Source organism: Aethalodelphis obliquidens, unplaced genomic scaffold (genome assembly GCF_003676395.1).
Source record: "Aethalodelphis obliquidens isolate GAN/ISIS:26980383/991018 unplaced genomic scaffold, ASM367639v1 scaffold4, whole genome shotgun sequence".
In the NCBI taxonomy this organism is placed as follows: Eukaryota; Metazoa; Chordata; class Mammalia; order Artiodactyla; family Delphinidae; genus Aethalodelphis; species Aethalodelphis obliquidens.
In genome coordinates this window covers 29,742,052-29,748,051 of record NW_020837948.1, presented here as the reverse complement: position 1 = coordinate 29,748,051, position 6,000 = coordinate 29,742,052, and positions in this window count along the sequence as shown.

Sequence of the window (6,000 nt, the reverse complement as noted above, 5' to 3'; positions counted from 1 at the left end):
AGGGCAGAGCCCACCTCTGTTTTATCTTTACTTCCCTGCATCCTGTATAGTGCTTTGCTCACAGTAACTCCCATAAAGATGAGCTAAATGAGTTCAAGTTTATACCCAGACCATCTCTAGCTTGTAAGCTACAGGAGGATAGGTTGGATGCATTTTTCATTGATGTTTTCCAAGGAGCCTAGAATAGTGCTTTGCACTGAAGGTGCTGAATAAGTGCTGGTTCAGTCAAAGAGAAACTTCTGACACCCTATTCTTTTTATGATCCAGGCCTCCCCCAGTGCCCTTCTCCCAACCTGGCAATGCTGAGTTGGGGCTCCTTTAGTGCCAAACACAGCTCACTCCTGTAATATAGCTGCTGAGTGTCTGTAGCATTTTGATATAATGCATTAAAACATTTCCCCAGCCAAGTGTTTTACACAACATACAATATTTTCCTATGCTAGTGTTTCTTTTATTGAGTTTTTTACAAAAAAATTATCACACATTCTACAGATATTCAGCAACACTTACTCAACTGAAACACAAAATAAAATTACAGAAACACCAAATACAGACATTCTCTCAAATTAACTGGAAAGAACTGATTGTTAGTGAGGAATCAACTCCACGTAAATTGCTGCGTGGCCTCTGCATAGGGCTCTCTTTGGTCAAATGTCACATTGGTGGGGCACTTTCCAGGTGGGTCAACTCCACTGTCCCTTTATCTGCCAACCCAGCAATCAGGACAGAGACTGAGCATCCCAAGTTTAAGTTCACGGAAGAGGGCTTATATTGTAGCTCCAAGGGTCACAAAGCAGACAGTTGCTACACCTTGTACAGCCCAAGATGAAGGCAAGTGAGGAGGGTATGTAGACTTGGCAAGAGTTACTGAGTTGAGAGAAACACTTGTTGCCAGAAGAATGTGCGAGGGGCCCCTCCCTGTGGAAGGACCATTGTCTGGGGAAAAGGTGACTTAGAGAAGAGAGCAGATAGCAGAGGTCTGGGCATGGAGATGAAAGCATGAGGAGGAGGAGGTGTAGGGAGCAGGTCAGGTAGGAAATCAGTGAGGGGAGGTCACGTGGGGGCACCTCCATCCTGGAAACTGAGACCACAGCTTGTGTCAGGTGCTCAGGGAAGACTTAGAATAACCGCCCAAAGCTCAATCGTTATACTTCCACTTGAACTCTAAATCACACCAATTTCATCCCCCTGTGAGGTAGAGGCAAAGAGTCAAGGAGCCTAGACCTTAGCTGATAGGGTTAATAGCATTCATGCCTGCGTGCATCACTTCTGACCCTTGAAATCACCCCCAAATTCATCAAAATAAGTATTTTCACTCTTAGTCAGCAAATGAGGGGACCAAGCACCAGGAAGTTTAAGTATCTTGCAAATTGTTGCACTTGGCATAAAGGGGGAGACCCAGGACTGGGATTCAGGTCCTCTGGACACTCACCTACTGGTTTCCTCCCTTGTTTCCTTTATACATCTGTGCAAATTTTACCCTCTCAGTGAAGGTGATCACCATTTATAAGTAGGAACCCTCACTCCACATCAGTACTCCCTCACCCCCATCCCTTCCCGAATACTCATCAACGGCAGAAATACGAATACTTACTTGTCAGCTTATTTATTGATCTTGCTTCCCTCCCCTATTACAATGTCAGCTCAGTGCAAGCAGGATTGTCTGTTATATTCACTGTTGTATCCTCCAAACCTAGAACTGCACCCGGCACGTCACCCTTGCCTAATCCTATTTGAAATGTCTGGATTAGGACTTCTGAATCATCCAGGGATCTTGCTTGAATGCAGATTCAGAGCCTGGGATAGGTCCTGTACGCTCATATGGCTGGTCTGGGGAACACTCGCCATCACATGTGGTTTTCCTTTAGCTCTGATTTGGTGGTAGGTGGAGATGGCTAAAGAAGAGGGCAGGGTGGGGCCCGAATGGAGGGGAATAGCTGAAAGGAATCTCTTATAGGGAATTTTCTATCCTCAGTAGTTCCCCTTTGATCTCGCGTGCATCATGAATGTGTAACATTTCTGAACGGTACTTAAGGAATAGGTATTCTCATCCCACAGCGCTTTGACAAGCACCCAGCCTCATTTCCACTGGGCCTCCCTGATGAACATGCTAGGAGCCGCATTGCTGTTGAAAACTTGGTTCAATTCCGAAGCCTACCTTAAAAACAGAAAAGCCTCAAAGGCTGCAACTAAGGGAACCAACTCTCTCAAACAGGGATTTTCTTTAGGATCTGTTTGGCAAACACGTATGTTTCTTACTTTGAGGCAGGCCATGTCAGCAGTTTAATTTAAGACATCAAATGAGAAACAATCTGTCTGGCATAACCTTTTGCCGGTGAAATGAACAGCCTCTGAGCCAGCTCCCAGAAAACACTCTCATTATCCTGGTCTCCGTGACATGGGACATATTGTCTCTTTTCTTGACTTGACCTTAACACATCACTGATGCAAAACATATTTTTAGTTTGAAAAATAGTCATCTAGAAAATAAAACCATTTCATCATCTCAGCCACAGTTCTGAGCCTCAATGCTATTGAAAATGTGTTTTATTTGTTTGATTTGTACCACTGACTGTTTCTAGCCTTTTAAAAAATTAGGGAAATATTTGTGAGCATAGAGGTACCCTGCAAAAATTTATTCTTTCCATTCAAAACCTAAGGTTAACAAACTAAGATCAATAGGAACATGGACTCTGACTCTGGTCACAAAATGTTCTTGGAAACTGAGGGATAAAGGGACTTTTGTTTGGAAGTAAAGACTCATGATCAAATTAAAGAAAAAATATCTCCATAACTGTTTAAAGTAGCAAAAATGTGACCTATATCATGGAGAGTTCCAGTGGCATGGGGGAGGAAAATTAGGGACCATTTAGTTTAATGAGACATTTTCAGAGATGAGGAAACTGTGGCCTGGTAGGGAGACTTGCTCAAAAATATGTAGCTATAGTGGGAAGAGGCAGGACTAGAATTCAGGTCTCCTGGTTTGTGGCTAATGACCTCCCACCTCACCTACTTTCTTCCCTGTAAAAGTCCTACGCGACAGATATACTTGCACTAATTGGTGCATTGCTTATATGAGAGCCTCTTGTACCTACATCAGTTAGGATTAGCATCAATTACTATTAATGGGCTAGAGCAAGATAAAAATTTATATTTCACTCATTTAAAAGAAGCCTGGTGGTAGGCAGATCTGGTGTAGTGACTGCACAGAAATTAGGGACCCACTCTCCCGGTAACTCTTTACTCCATCTTTCTATTGCCAATTTATGACCTAAGATAGATGCTGAAATTCCAACTATTATGTCCACACTACATGCTGGAAGATGAGAAGAAACACAGTGACAAAGGGGCTTCCTTCTGCTGTCTCTTTCTCTTTTAAGGTGACTTCCACAAATTTCCTCCCAACAACTTCTGCTTATATCTCACTAACCAGAACTTATATTGCCACAAGGGAGACTGGGAAATGTGACTTTCCATCAAATTGGGGTTCTATTCCTGAAGAAGAAAGAGAATATTGGTATTGGAAGGCAATGAGCTGCCTCTGCAACTGTACGAAGTATATTCATAGCACTGAAAGCCATCCTCTGGTCTAAATTTGGCTTTTTTACAATCAATACACTAGGAGTCATGATTCTGATAGTGGTATAGCAGCTTGTATTGGACTAACCATCTCACAGATAATGATTAAACTCTAGGGAAAAAACAAACACAAAAAACCTCTTGAAGTCACTGGAGAACAACCCAAAGTAGGAGCTATAGGGAATTCAACCCTTTAAAGAAAGGAAGGTGGGGGCAGAGTCAAGATGGCGGACTAGGAGGATGCAGAATTCGAGTCTCCTCACAACTAGGGCACCTACCAGGCACTGGTGGGGGACCACGGACACCTAAGGGGACAAGAGGAACCCCCAGGTACTGGGTAGGATGTGGGGCATGGGGGGAGTGAAGGGGGAGGAGAAGTGGAGGCGGGACAGGACCGGCACCCCTGAAGGGTGGCTGGGGGAAGGGAAGGGATCCCACGCCCTTAGGGGGAAATTGGGGGACCACTGGGAGAGCAGAGGATCAAAAGGGAGCATGGCCAGGTTTCCCCTGCCCACTTGGACCCCCAGGAACCTCTTGAGATCCCCAGCCTGATCCTCTGCCCACCTAGGCCCCCTCCAGCAGTGCGGGTCCTGAGGGAGTGGGAGGGAGGGAAGGGGGAGCAAAAGTTAAGGCCGGACCTCCAGGACTGGCACCCCTGAGGGGTGGCTGGGGGAGGTAGGAGTTCCTACACCCAGCAGGACCCACCCACAGTTAGGGGTCCAGCAGGGACAGGGGAGACCCTAGGGGAGACAGTGGCAGAGGGGTGCAGAGGAAAGGAAGGGAACGTGGCCAGTGCTTTCCCTGTCCACTTAGGCATCGGAAGCATGTTGGGCTTCCGGACCTAATCCTCTGTCCTTGGAACCTCCCTCCTGTCGTGCAGAGCCCAAGCCCCACCCCTACACCCTCACCCAGAGCCCTACCTGCAAACTCCAGAAATCCACACTCCAGAGGCCTTCCTTTTCACGTGCTGCCTCTCCCCTTCCGCACCAGTCTTAAGCAGCAGCCTCGCCCCAAGATTGAACGTCGCCCCGCCCCCAGGGCCTTTTCCAGCTATGAGGGTCCTGAGCCTAGGCCCCGCCCCCCTCTCAAACTGTCACCATCCCACACGCCTAGGTCCTGCCCCACCCTAAACCCCACCCCTGCCTAAGTTCCACCCCACGTAAACTCTGCCCCCATAGCCTAGGCTTTTTTTTTTTTCCTCTTTCAGATTGGGGTTCTGTTTTACCTTGTTGATTCACTGTTGATTCTTTTATATTTTTCCTAATAAATCTTTTATTTTTCTAATTTTATTTTATTCTTTATATTTTGTTATTGTTCTCTTCTTTTAGCTTCTTTCCGCCTCCCCCACCCCTTTTCTTTTTTCTGTTGTGGTTTTATTTTACCTTGTTGCAGTTGTTTCAATTATAGTTTTATTTTTCCTAATATAATTTTTATCTTTCTAATTCTATTTTGTTTTTTATTCTTTGATATTGTATTGCTCCTTTTTTTCTTTCATTTCCTTTTTTTTTTTTTTTACTGCACCACGAAGCTTGCGGGATCTTGGTTCCCAGGACAGAGGTCAGGCCCAAGCTCCTGTGGTGGGAGCTCTGAGTCCAAACCACGGGACTAACAGAGAACCTCAGACCCCAGGGAATATCAATCAGAGTGACGCCTCCCAGGGGTCCTCATCTCAGCACCAAGACCCAGCTCTATCCAACTGCCTGCAAACTCCAGTAATGGACATCTCAGGCCAAATGACCAGTAAGACAGAAATACAGCACCACCCATCAAAAAAAAAAAAAAGAAACAACAAAAAAATAAGTTACAGATGAAGGATCAAGGTAAAATCTACGAGATGAAATAAATGAAGATGAAATAGGCAACCTACCTGAAAAAGAATTCAGAGTAATGATAGTAAAGATGATCCAAAATCTTGGAAACAGAATGGAGAAAATACAAGAAATATTTAACAAGGATCTAGAGAATTAAAGAGTAAACAAACAATGATGAACAACACAATAAATGAAATTAAAAATACTCTAGAAGGAGTCAATGACAGAATAACTGGGGCAGAAGAATGGATAAATGAGCTAGAAGATAAAATGGTGGAAATAACTGCCAGGGAGCAGAATAAAGAAAAAAGAGTGAAAAGAATTGAGGACAGTCTCAGAGACCTCTGGGACAACATTAAACGCAACAACATTTCAATTATAGGGGTCCCAGAAGAAGAAGAGAAAAAGAAAGGGTGTGAGAAAATATTTGAAGAGATTATAGTCGAAAGCTTCTCTAACATGGGAAAGGAAATAGTCAATCAAGTCCAGGAAGCACAGAGAGTCCTATACAGGATAAACCCAAGGAGAAACACACCAAGACACATATTAATCAAACTATCGGGCTTCCCTGGTGGCGCAGTGGTTGAGAGTCTGCCTGCCAATGCAGGGG